Below are 13,424 nucleotides of genomic sequence, written 5' to 3' on the forward strand. Positions count from 1 at the left end.
CACTTGTTCTTTTACCAACTGACTCTTATGTGTGCTAATCTAGACTTTGCAAGCACTCATGTTTAAGAGACAATGTTCAATTCCAACTTGAAGCGCCAACAAAAGTAAATCGATCGAAGAATGCAAACAATAAGAAGAGTTAAGGTCAACAAAAGCAAACTCGCGCGCCCGGAGGCCCTCCACGTCAAGTACGATTAATTTTCTTTAAGGCATTCAAGATTGAGTGTGAGTTTGTTTTAAGCCCAAAACAAAAGTGTGTGAGATTCGATTTCAAGCACGCGCCCAGAGGCTCTCCACGTCAGTTGTTGTTCAATTTTAGTGCCCAAACTTGAAGTGTGATCAATTTAATCTAGAGTTTTGGCCATTTAAGAATTTTGATAAAGTTAAAGCAAACATTCAAAGACCAAGTGAGTGAGTTAGATTGTGGAACATTTAACACCTTTTTCAAGTAGACCCATCCCCATAAATGGCGCTGAGATTGCAACCAATGGTTAATATTTGATGGGTGATTAGAAAAGAGGCGAGTCCAAGGAACTACTCAAATTGATTTTTGTAAATTTGTATTTTAACTTAACAAAGTTTCTTAAATGTCCAAAAATCAAACTTTACCTAGATTGCATGTGAAAAAGAGATTTGTTTTGTTCAATTTTAGAAGCTCCAAATGAAGTGTTTGATATTGTAATGGTTAATTGATCCTTGGCATTCAAGATTGGATTTTTTGTTTTAAGCATGCATTCCAAGGAAAGTTGATTTTAATCCATGAAATTCAAGAGTGTGTTTTGAGCAACATTCATTCAATGGAAAATGTGTTTAACCATTCAAGTTCATTTTTTTAGCAACATGCATTCAAAGACAAATGGTTAAACATTCAAGTTCATTTTTTAGCAACATGAAAACTTATAAGAAACATGGTTAGTGGTTCCATATGTGCTCCTACCTGCAATGACACAAAAAAAAGCAATTTAGTTAGTTAGCCAAAATCTTCAAAAATGAGAGCTTAACTATGGAAAAAAAAAATTTAACTTTTTTTGCTATTTTTTCTACGCGTAAAAATGCTTAAAATGGTCTAAATCCTACGGAACCGCTAAAATTTTGTCAAAATATGAAGACGCTAAAATACAGAGACGCTAGTATTCGAAGAGGACAAAATAGATTTGCAACACCGAACACAGGTGACAAGCAGAGACGCCGATTTGCACAGATGTGGATTTTCGCAGACGACGATTTTCACAGACATGGATTTTCACAGATGTCGATTTTCACAGATGCGGATTTTCGCAGACGTCGATTTTCGCAGACACGAATTTTTGCAGATGTCGATTTGCGCAGACGCGAATTTTCGCAGACAGAAAGGTTGCAGACGCCAAAACTGCGCCAAAAAAGTTGAAAAACGCAATTTATTTTTATTTTTTAGATGGTATTTCTTCTTCCTAAGTGCGTTCTTTAACCTGCAAAAACAAGCAAAACACCCTCACAACACACTCAAACAACAACAAACATTAGATGGTTAGAAAAATGACATATAGATGAAAATAGATGATTAAATGACCCATAGTGGGGTCCCACCGGGCGTACCAAAATGTAGAACAAGAATTAGTATGCAAAGAACATTAACAAATAAAGTAAACATTCGCAAACCAAAAACTAAATTCACATATATGCTTAGAAAAAGAAAGAAAACAAGAAGTGTAAACCTCACAAGAAAAAGCACTCCATGCTTTCTTGATTCTGTAGATGTGTCCTTTTGCTGTGGATGTATCCTCAAGATGCTCAAAAGCTGCTTCAATGGAGATGGGTAATGGAAAATTGGTAGCTTTGTGAGCTCTCAATTTGGCATTATATGGGTATGGTTGATGGCTTTGGTTCTCAAAATAGCATGGTAACTTTAGCTCAAAGATTGTTGATGAAATGGCTTGGGATGGGATTCAATTTATAGGCTAAGGGGTAGAGGGATGGAGGGCTTAGATGCAAGGATGGATGAAGGCTTAAGGAGGGCTAGGATGCACTTAAAGGAAAGCACATGGATTGTGCTTGTTTAGCACCAATGGGAAGGTGACACTTTTCACAAGGAGGATGAGTGTGAGAGGGTAGGGTAAAGGGTTGGTTAAAGGCATGATGAGTGGGGTTGAGTATGTAAGAGGGATGTAAGAGGAATGAGTGTGGAAGAGGGAAGAGTGTGGAAGATGGGTGTAAGAGTCATGAGTGGGCTTGTAAGAGTCTTTTATGTTTTGTAAGAGCACTCATGACTTAGTGGTTGGGTTTTTTGAGGGGAGACTTTGGTTTGGATTAGGAAAGTCTTAAACTTGTTTAAGGAATGTGACAACATTAGGGGGTGGATTAGGCTTGGGTTTAGGATTAGATTAGGGATGTTAGAGATGTGCAAGTGGATGGCATTAATGAGGGTGGGTGAGTTAGTGGCTAAGCTTGGTTAGTATGGGTGGATGGGGTGGATTAGGCTAAATGGAGGATTAGAGATAGGTTAGGGGTTTTTGAATTTGAAGATTTCATTTATCAAATAGATTTATTTAATAAATGGGGATTTTTGGAATTAGATAGAAGAATAGGATTTAATTGATAAATAATAGATTATTTGATTTATCAATTAGGACTATAGATGATTAATTAAATTAATCAACTAGGGGATGACAAAGGATTAATTAAATAGAAATTTAATTAATAATGCCTTTTTAGATAACTAAATAGGATTACTAAAATAGTGTAATCAAATTTAGGTGTCTACATCCATTAGTTCATGATTACAAATATCTTTCTCTCACTAGATAATTGTAGATGTGAAAATATGCATACCCTTAACACTTTCTTTGGGTTGTATTATAATGTTTTGGGCAAATCTAAATGAATTTTAAATTTTTTTAATAATTAGATTCATTTTTCCCAAATCCATCAATTAGTAACTTCAAAGCTTCTCGATTTTATTTTTTATATATTTTTTGCGTTTCGGATCATACTCTTGATCTACCATCACAATGATGAAGTGCATACTCTATAATAAGCTATTTGGACACTTATTTATGTTTTCAATGGAAATATTTTAGAATTAATTAATATGGACATGGTTTTATGTTCTTAAAGATGCCCTAAATGATCTCAAGTTATATCTAACATGTGTGTGTTTAAATGAATCACCCCTAGCTGATTTTGGAAAAAGAACATATCAAATCACCTTGGATAAAATGGAGAGAATATGTTAACATATTTATCGCTAACATTTTGTAAGTTTATAAAAACCTCCTTTAGTAAGATCAACACTCGATATCTAGCTCCACAATATCTCTTGTACTCCCAACATTAACTCATCAATAGGACTTGATGAAGATGCAAGGGGTATGTTTTAATGCTTCCATCCCTTGGGTTAGAAAGTGTCTTAACACCACAGTGAATAATTATTTACTATAGGTACCAAAATCATAAATTGTCAAAGGGCAACATTGTCACTATAAATTAGGACTACATAAAGGCTTTAAGGAAATGAATCTTATGATAAACATTGTAATCTATTTATCAATAAAATCTAAAATTATTGACATCAAGTTACATATTTATTTGTCATTTCATTTACATGTTAGCTCAAAATCAAATTTACATATATACTTAAATCTAACTATCTAAGTTGAGTCTATTTAATTGTATCAATTAATCAAATAACAAAAATATTTTTTAAAAAGTCATTTATATTCTTTTATTATTCATTCTTGTGAACTTTCCATGAATTAAATGTCATACATTATTTTTCTCTTGTAAGGTTTGACCTCAAGGTTTAAACCTTTTACTTTGATTTTTTTTATATTCGATAAATTTTAAATTAATTCCATGTTTCATTTCAAATATAAAATTCTACTAATTAGGGTTTGGAAACATTATTATACACTTTATTTTCTAGGTCTATTATTATGGATACCCTTTTTCTCATTAAGCTACAATTCGTTCTTATCTTATTATGTTGATTGATACAACCTTATATGCATGTGGTGTATGTACATAGAGTTTTGCATACAATCATTTTAAATATTAATTGATTAGTCATTATGCTTTCATCTTTAATGGTGATATTATTCCTACATGTCATTAAATTTTTGTATCCCCACATATATGTTGTTTTTGTGTCTTATATCATAAGGAAACTAGAGATATTGACATAATTTTTTTCCATTAGCACTAATATGTTTGATAATGGGAACCCTTTGAATGATCCTCCTAGTGATAAATTATCTTTAGATTCATCCGTCTATTATGACCACCCTAGTGGAAAGCTTTATGAAAATTGTAATTCATTTACCACCAGTTTATATAACATGCCTTGCTTATGTCCACCATTACATGGATTTGTAATCCCTTGTGTAGCTCATGACATTCCTATGTTATCCAACACATGCTTTGTTGATGCTTTTCTTAGAAAATGTCTTAGAAATAACCATTATTTATTATTTGATTTATTTGGTGTAGTTTATTACCCTTTGCTTCACAATGAATTAGATTTTCATGACATACACAATTTTTAAAGTATTCTTGTATACTACTTCTAGATTTTATTATGTGATCATTTTTGCAACAATATTTTAGATCACACTTTGTGATCCATAATTTGGATTTTTTTTCTCCTTTCTCTCTCTATCATCCTTAGGATGGATCACAGAGTCTAATATGAAATGTTGATGTAAAAATGCTCACACAATTGAATCTAGAAGCAACATATAGATATCTTATGGATTGTAGAAATGTAATCACTCTTAGTTTATAGCATTGTGGAATTTATTAGATATGTAAATGCAATCTTGCATATAATATCATATTAATTATCATTATATTATGATTAAAAATATAATCATATTTTAATTAATATGTTTTAAAATGCATTGAATGGTTGATTTATGAACATGGTTATTATACACCATTTTATACTTTTTCTTATACTTTTCTAGATAAATTTCTGTCTGTCAATATTGTTAGTTCTCCCTCATCTATTTCCATTGAATTCTAAATATATTTTAGACCTTATAGTTATAGATATTATAATATTAGTCAAAAAAAGTGAGATAGATTCCATAGTGTTTCTCCCTGCACATTAGGATTTGAAAAACCAAGGTGGATTCTTTTTTGTAACACTAGATACAAATATATCAAAAATATAGAACATAATTCCTAATAGATAAGAAGAACCATACATATTGACAAGGATTAGTATTTTTTTACACAAAAATAATTTATTCCTTGCTATCTATTGGAATATAATATGGAGGAACAATATAATTAGAAATAAGTTATATGTGTGGATTTAAAATTTTCATTACTAGATTTTTTGTGGGATTTAATGGATAATATGACCTTTTTTAGTGTCATAAATTGTACACCCATTCAATTTCTTTTCAAGATAAGCCTTATTTTAGTATTCATGGTCTTTAATGCTTAACATGCTTGTTCCATCTCACTTATGTTTAATATTTATTTACCCTCTCCAAATAGGACCTCAAGTCCCAATTTGACACCACATCAGGAGCAGCAAGGTGCCTATGCCCATTTCTTCTAGAAGAACCAATTAGGGTTACCTAATCCCTAATGATTAGACTCAAATTAAGCTTACTCAATGGCTATATTCCCATGTCAGAATTGTTTGAGATGCGCACATTGAAATAATTGGAAGAGGTAACATATCTCCCTCCTTACGAAAAGATTTCAATTCCAAATCAAGCTCTCAACTATAATTCCAAATTTTCAAATTTCATGGAGAGAGATCAAACATCAAGACACTAAAAAGAAAGAATAATGAAGATAAAATCATTTATGAATGAACCTATGATCTAATTCTTATCCTAAAAGTTAACATCAAACCAACATTAAGTATCTTCATGAGAGTTTCAACGTCAACAAGGTTTGTGAATATACACGCATTCTATTTTTCAAATATCCTCTATTATAAATAATCACATATTTAATTTAATTTCAATTTATTTCTTATTGAAGGCTCTTTCGTAAATCAATGTTTACCTAGGAAAAATCATTTCTACACAATATTTCCTTTCTTTTCTTTCATCTAGGTACATGTAACAAACATGCATACAAAGTCACAAAGATATTAGGTAAAGAGCTATGATCTACAATTTTTTAGAGTAGAAATTATTAGGAATATTTTGAGTAGGAAACCCCACTCCTAAGAGAAAGTTTATGAGGGCTCCTTGGTCCCTCCATTTTCTCTTTAGATTCAAACTCTAGGTCCATTATATTTTTTGGTAACCAATTTTTTCTAAAATCTATCTACTTCTTATCATTCCTCTTGTACATGCATAAAACTAATTCACCTCATTTGTCCATGGATATAACATTCTTAATAAAAATTGAAAATCCATGGCCCCCTACAATAATGGATCATTGAATCTTCCAAGTGCTTCATCTATATTGAGGAATGTTGATCATCTTCCTTCAAATGTGATGTAGAAACAAAACAAGTTCAAGGTAGATTCCTTGTTTGCATGTGTAAACTTGTGAATCTCATTTCACCTTATTTCCCCAATGTATTTTGGTGTTCACCCAACACTCTACATATTTCTTCTAATTTGATCTCTAGATCTACTCTGTATACTTTATATGGTTGTTGTATTCTATTCATATAGAGATTAAAAGAGTTAATAATTTGTATTATTATATATGTCCTTCTTCTATAGATTTTTGTATATATTGTTCAATACTTCATGTTGTAGTGTGATGCTTACATGATTTTTATTTCTATTATTGATTTACTCTAGAACTTGACATGTACGGGATATTTCTCTATAAATACTTTGAGATTCTATCACTTACATTGAAATTTTAATTATCATGTGTTGTTGCATCATAAAAGCATAATGATACAACATTTCTTTTACTAGTCAAAATTCTATACATTTAACATTTTCAAAACTTTGTCATTAAATAGTAGTCCTCTTTTGAAACATTGGTGGTCTATACTTAGTTGGTCTGATAGATCATGAATCATTGTTTCTTTAATAATTTAGGGTTCTGTTTATTTTTTATGATTTTTTTTAAGAAAAGTGAAAAGTATTCTGATGCAGGAGCATCCTAGGGTTGTTAGCAATCTTGCATGTTGGAGGGATTTTGGCTTTAGAGTTAAGGGATTGGTCACCAAAGGAATGGTGCTCAATCATTATTGGGTGTAGTGTTGGCCGAGGTGCTCAGTCATTGAAGGGGCTCAATCACTGAAAGTCGTCAACATATACTATTGCTCAGAAATGCTTGTGGGGGCTCAATGATGCTTGTCGTGTTGCTGATGCTTGATAGTGTGACTTGCGAGATGAAGTTCTTGTAGATTTGTTTAGATAACTTGGTGCATTTATTACATGAGGATTGAGATCATGACATGGATCAATCATTTTAGTTTGTGTGAAACTATTTGGGTCTTGGTTATTTTTTATAGATGTATTTAATAAGTGTTGTAAGTCTTTTAAGATATTTGGTGTTTAATATCTATTGGAGGCTGACTTGTAGCTAAACTTGTATTTAATGAAAGGGTTAATTTAATTTCTAACATACTAGGCCAACTTGTGGCTTAGTTGGGTATAAGTAGAGGATCTTATGGAGTCTTAAGCGATATGACCATCCAGCTTGGAGAAGAGGATGTGACAAAGGAGTGAACTTGGAAAAGCTAGTAGCTGAGGCTTGACAAAAAAATGAGATTTCTTGGTGGGCTTGTGGGCACAAATTTAGATCTTCCTTGGGGGATTCTACCATAGTGTGGATCTATACTAGCTAGGGTTTGGGTTGGATCTTGAGGGATCTTGAAAAATATTACTTGCTTTGTATTTGGCTGTAACCAAGAAGGCCTTACAACCTGACACATAGCATGTGATTAGTTAACTTTATGAATCAAGTATTTTGAATTGGTATCAAATCTTACATTGTTTTTTTGTTTTTGCTATGTGGTTATTTTCTAGGGGTTAGGACATATCCTTTAGGGATTCTCCTACCTTTTACCACATCATATTGTGATTAAAGCTCAAGTTATGATATACCTTTTTTCATATTTGTATCACTTTTGTTAGTTTCTTTGTTCTTTATGTGATTTTGATGAATACATTCTCTACCATGCTTGTGGCCCCAATGATATGGCATGAGACTTATCCTCTATATCCTTTTTTCACATTATTGATTTTCTTGTTCATTTTATGTACCCAATTGCTCATGTTGATGTGATAAAAAAAAATTCACATTTTTTTCTATCCCTAATTATTTTCTTTCATAGTATATCTGTCTTTTGCATAAAATACCATTTAATTATATATGTTCTAATGGTAATGATGGATACTCACATTTCATTACTATGAAATCTTTATCATGTTTTTCACCTTGAGATTGACTTGAAACTTTACCTTTCATGTTCTTGTGCATTATTTATTTTTTCATTAGAATAATTCTATGGTCTACTCATGATACTTCAACTATTTTTAGGAACTTTCCATATTTTCTACTAATTACAATAAAGTAATTTAGGATCTTCACATCACTTATACATTTTCATTGAAAATTCATAGTCATTGGTGAGTATGAACCAAGACTTTACAATAAAAATACAAACACAACTAGAATATTATCACTATAATAATTATAGATGTGTAGGGTGAAATGTGAATCAAGAAAATAAACCCTAAGTTCATTAAACAACTTCACACCTCAAGAGGATATGAATAAGGAGAAGGCATTTCCAACCAATCCTTAAGGATTTAAATCTTAGTAGAGTAATGTAATCCAAAGGATAAAAAACCACCAACTCAAACCAAGGTCTAATGGTTATGAAGATAGGTAAAAGAATACTCTAACCCTCTTAAATCCAAGAAAATTACTTCTAAATTTATGAAACAAGGATGCAAATTAAAGTATAAATTACCATATTGAAAAAAGAAAAAGAAGTACTTATCTCAAAGAATGAGCCAAATAATTAAATCTAAATATATTATTATTATGTTACTTCTATTTATGAATAGGATTGGATTTGGGTCTAAAACTATCAAATCTTCAAAACTTAGAAGCTTTTTTTTCTTCCTTATGGAAGAGTTGAATTTTTTGAGCATAGGTGACTTTTCCCCATGCAGATAAATATGATTTTGTACTTTTTAAGTTTCATGAAAATGGTATCCATATATCCACTTTATTCTTCCTTCTAAGATATATTAATATCTAAAATGAGGTTTGTGTGTGGCTATGTAGGGGTTTTCCTTAGTCAACCCCCTATTTTGGTTATTTTCACCTCCATGAATATTCATTAAATAAATTGTAATGTGTGTGATACTTGTGTCAATGTCAAGATATAAATCCCTGTATCCAAACCCCAAAATGAAGTTTTAACTTGAATGATAATGAAGAAACAATGCAAGTATTTGGGGATAACCTAGAAAGCATACTAAGCCCTTAAGGCTAAAGTACTCTAAGCAATACTCATAATCTATTTTTGTTACTCCATGATTGAACCTTAAATAATTTGAATGATAGAATGTAATGGAGAAATGAAGAACTCTTTTACTTAAAAGGATATTTCCAAGCCTCCTTGCCTCCACCTTACAAATTTACTATCACAAATAGGGATATTGTCCATGATAGCTTATCTACATGAAGCATGTGTGTTCTTTCTTGGGTGTGTTCAAATATCATCACACCATATGATAAATGAAACAATTAAGGGTTCTTATAAAGGATTTAGAATTAAATTTCTCTTATTGATCAATCAAGCAAGAAAAAAAGCCTCGAATCAACCCCCAATGTAGAGCCCAAAAAGGAAGACCCAAAATGAGACTCAAGTAGGAACACATTGCATCCATGATTGGTCCAATAGGGATGTAGTTCATCCTTAATTGAGTATGAATGCACTATATTTTGGTCCCAATTGGTACTAAGAGGGAGCGGTGTACTAGTACAAGCTCCAACATTGGTTACTCCTTTAACTCCTCTAACTATACTTAGTGTAACCCACTTCACAACTAAAATTATGATAAATACAGTAAAGTAGAAGCAAGTGAGTTCACTCAAAAATAATTCATAAAATTGACACAAATATTTATAAATGTGGAAACCCTTGGTTATATGGTGAAAACCATAATGGAAATAATATATTCACTAGCCTTTATAATGCATGTAAAGGGTTTCCCTTTTAGGAGCTATAAAATTTTTTTCTAGAAACACATCCTATTTTGAATACCTATAACCTATTAGGATTACACGAGCTTGTGAAACCCACCTCATTAGAGAATTTTCAAACATCCTTCTGAGAGACACATCATTAAAGGATTTTACTCTAATTTTTCTAATGGAGCTTTCCCTGTCAAGAGATACAAATAGATACAATGGTAAGAAATAAATATAATGTATTAAACCTAAAATATATCACTAGTTTTCCTTTTATATCTCTACTTTATATCTTCCAAGATACACTAATTGATGTAAGGAGGGATGAGAAGCTGGGACCAAATGCACACCTAACTATCCAATAATCTCACTAGGTAAACACAATGGATGAAACCAACATAGATAACAACAGAAAGGAGAGAAGACACAATAATTACTTTATTAATTCATTTGATCATCAATATACATGCCTAACTATGTGGTCTTTTGGTTTATGGCCAACAAGATTTATGAAATTATAGACTTAGAATTTTTATAGATCCTTAAATTTAATTTTTGGTTCTCTCAACTTCACACTCTCCCTCTAAGAATTGTCTAATCAAACATAAACATCCCTATTTATACTTTTCCAAAACAACTTATAGAATATTCTAGATCATTACATAATAGAAGGCTGACCTCAAAATGGTTTATACACATCCTAAGATAAGATCCATGCATTAAATTAATAACCCAAATTTAATACACAAGTCAGCTCAAACTAAGAACTAATCACAGAAAAAATTGGTTAGAGAAGGAACTAAGCATCATCAAACATTAGGTTTACTCGACACATGAAGGAAAACTCAACCATCAAAGCACTCTATCAATATTGGGCAACTCAACCAATACTAAACAACTCAACCAACACTAAACTTGGTAGTAATTCCAACTTGGAAACCACTGGAACTCAGTACTAACATGTAAAATGAACAAGAAGAGTAGTAATGCAAGGCAACCCAAGATTCTCCTGCATCACTAATCTCCTTATTTACTTGGTGAGTTCTTTTTATCTCACCTCTCTCCTTTATTTTCTACAAAAACCTTTTACTATATACTCTTTCTTCACAACTTCTTTTCTCATTGGTTACATCTTCTTTGTGTGTTCTTTTGCTCACTCTTCTCCATCTTTGTTTTCTTTTCATAATATTTTATTGTAACAAAAATGAAAAAAACAATATTCTCTCTTTGATTTTGGTCTCTTATCTTGATTTTGCAATGCCAAGGAACAATTACCCATAACCAAATTATCCAACTCATTTTTGAATTCTAATTTTGAGTCCCATGTCTAGACCATTCATAGGAAACCTATGGCCCCTACTCCTAGGGTATAGATTGGTAGTCCTATCAATCCATCTATGTACAAATGGTATCCTTTTTCTTCTCTTCCTTCTGTCAATTTTCTCTTTTCTTTTGTCACATCTACTTTGTCCATTATTCTCATGTCACATCTATGGTGACTCACCTCATCGATGACCTAGATCAACTAACTTGAGTACTTGTTTTGCTTTATTATCATGGTACACATAAGTTCATGTTGGTTTACTCTCCTACCAATGACCTCAACTCTTTGCATCTTCTTCTTCATTTGACCAATTGTGAAATAATTCACAAATCAATGACAATAATCCTTATAACTTTTATGCAAATGGGACTTGTAGGGTCAAAAATACCCCCATTTGGAATTAATGGCAAAAAAACCTTTATCATAAATATCCTTGAAGCTTTGTGAAGTTTTCTTGATGAAAAATAATGCTTCTCATGTTTACTATTAATTCACCTACATTGATGAAGACTATGTCTCTAGCAGATGGACTTAGCTTTCTTTTGTTACAACTCCCCCTAACAATGCGCATGTTTAATTTCATTCCTTTCTCTATTCTCTATTTTGTCTCCTCATGTCTTCATTCTTCTATTGATAGTCCCTACTTTACTATGCTCTCCCTTTTATATATATCTCCATTTTTTCTAATAGCTCTTTGTATTCTTTTCCTTTTTCTATTTTCCCCCTCCACATATTCTTCTCATTTATGTCATACCTTTATTCTCCCCTATATTGAAATATTCTGCCCCCTTTTTGTCATCAATAACAAAGGGTTCTATAGGCTATCAAATAAATCTTAGTATTGACCATGTGTGGTGAAAATATGGGTATCCCATGATTCCTTCAAGTTGGTAATAGAAATGATCTCACTCTTTATATTATCCTAAAGTTCTTCAAGTTCACTTACAATATTGATAAATTCTCTGGTGACTAGTGCATCTATGTCTGCAATATGCACTTGAATAATGTATGTCATTGGGGATATCATGCACTATATTTCCATTAGTCTAATTTATCTTTCATTTTTTTCTCCTTTGATTTGATAAACTAGATGTAGTTTCCCTTGTGTCTTAGATAGACAGTCAGTTGTATAATTAGTGACTATATTTAATTACCTTGTAGTGTCTATAGTTCTTGTTGATCTTTTTGTAGCCTCTACTCTAAGTTTGGTGAGAGTGCACTTGGATCATATATCTTCTTCATGATTGGTACTAAGGTTTTTAATGCTTCTATTACTTTGTCTTTTACTTCCTATAGAATGGCCTTCTTTTGATCTACCATTTTTTTTCAATTTATCCAATCTTCTAGCTTCCACCTTATTTTCCACAAGTTCTTTAATTCTTCCTTAATTATCTTTGATATTGTCAACCAAAGTGGTGAGTTAGTTGATGAGATCCATGTTAGGATCATATGTCAAATTTGAAGCCAAATCAATGATAATGTTTTTAGTGATTACCAATGTGTTTTCTCTCTATTACTTCTTGAGTTCTCCTTTCCTTTTAAATTATTGTCTATATTCCTTGATTTCTTCTAAATACATGTCTTTGGCTGTAGACTTCTTCCCTACAATGATGGCATCTACTTTCTCCTTTTCTCCTATTGTTCCACCTTCCTTATTAAATAATTATCCTTCATCTTCTGAGATTTTGAGGATAAGGATGAAGATGTCATCATATATCTCATTATTCTTCTTTTCTTTCTAGAGTGTTAACCTCTTTTTTTTGTAAACATGTTGGCTTCTCTCTTTTGGTCTATTTTTTCATGTATCCTACCTTTAAACACTCTTGATCTTAAGGATGTAGGTCTAGCTACTATACCTCTTTCTTCTTCTTTCCATTCTTCCTCCTCTTGTTTTGGTTCTTCTTCTTCTTCTTTTTTTTCTTCTTCTTGTTCCAATTATAAAGACTTTTCCTTTTGAGGCTTTGCATCTAGTATC

Source organism: Cupressus sempervirens, chromosome 6 (assembly GCF_028749045.1).
Source record: "Cupressus sempervirens isolate cs-2001-9-10 chromosome 6, ASM2874904v1, whole genome shotgun sequence".
NCBI lineage: Eukaryota > Viridiplantae > Streptophyta > Pinopsida > Cupressales > Cupressaceae > Cupressus > Cupressus sempervirens.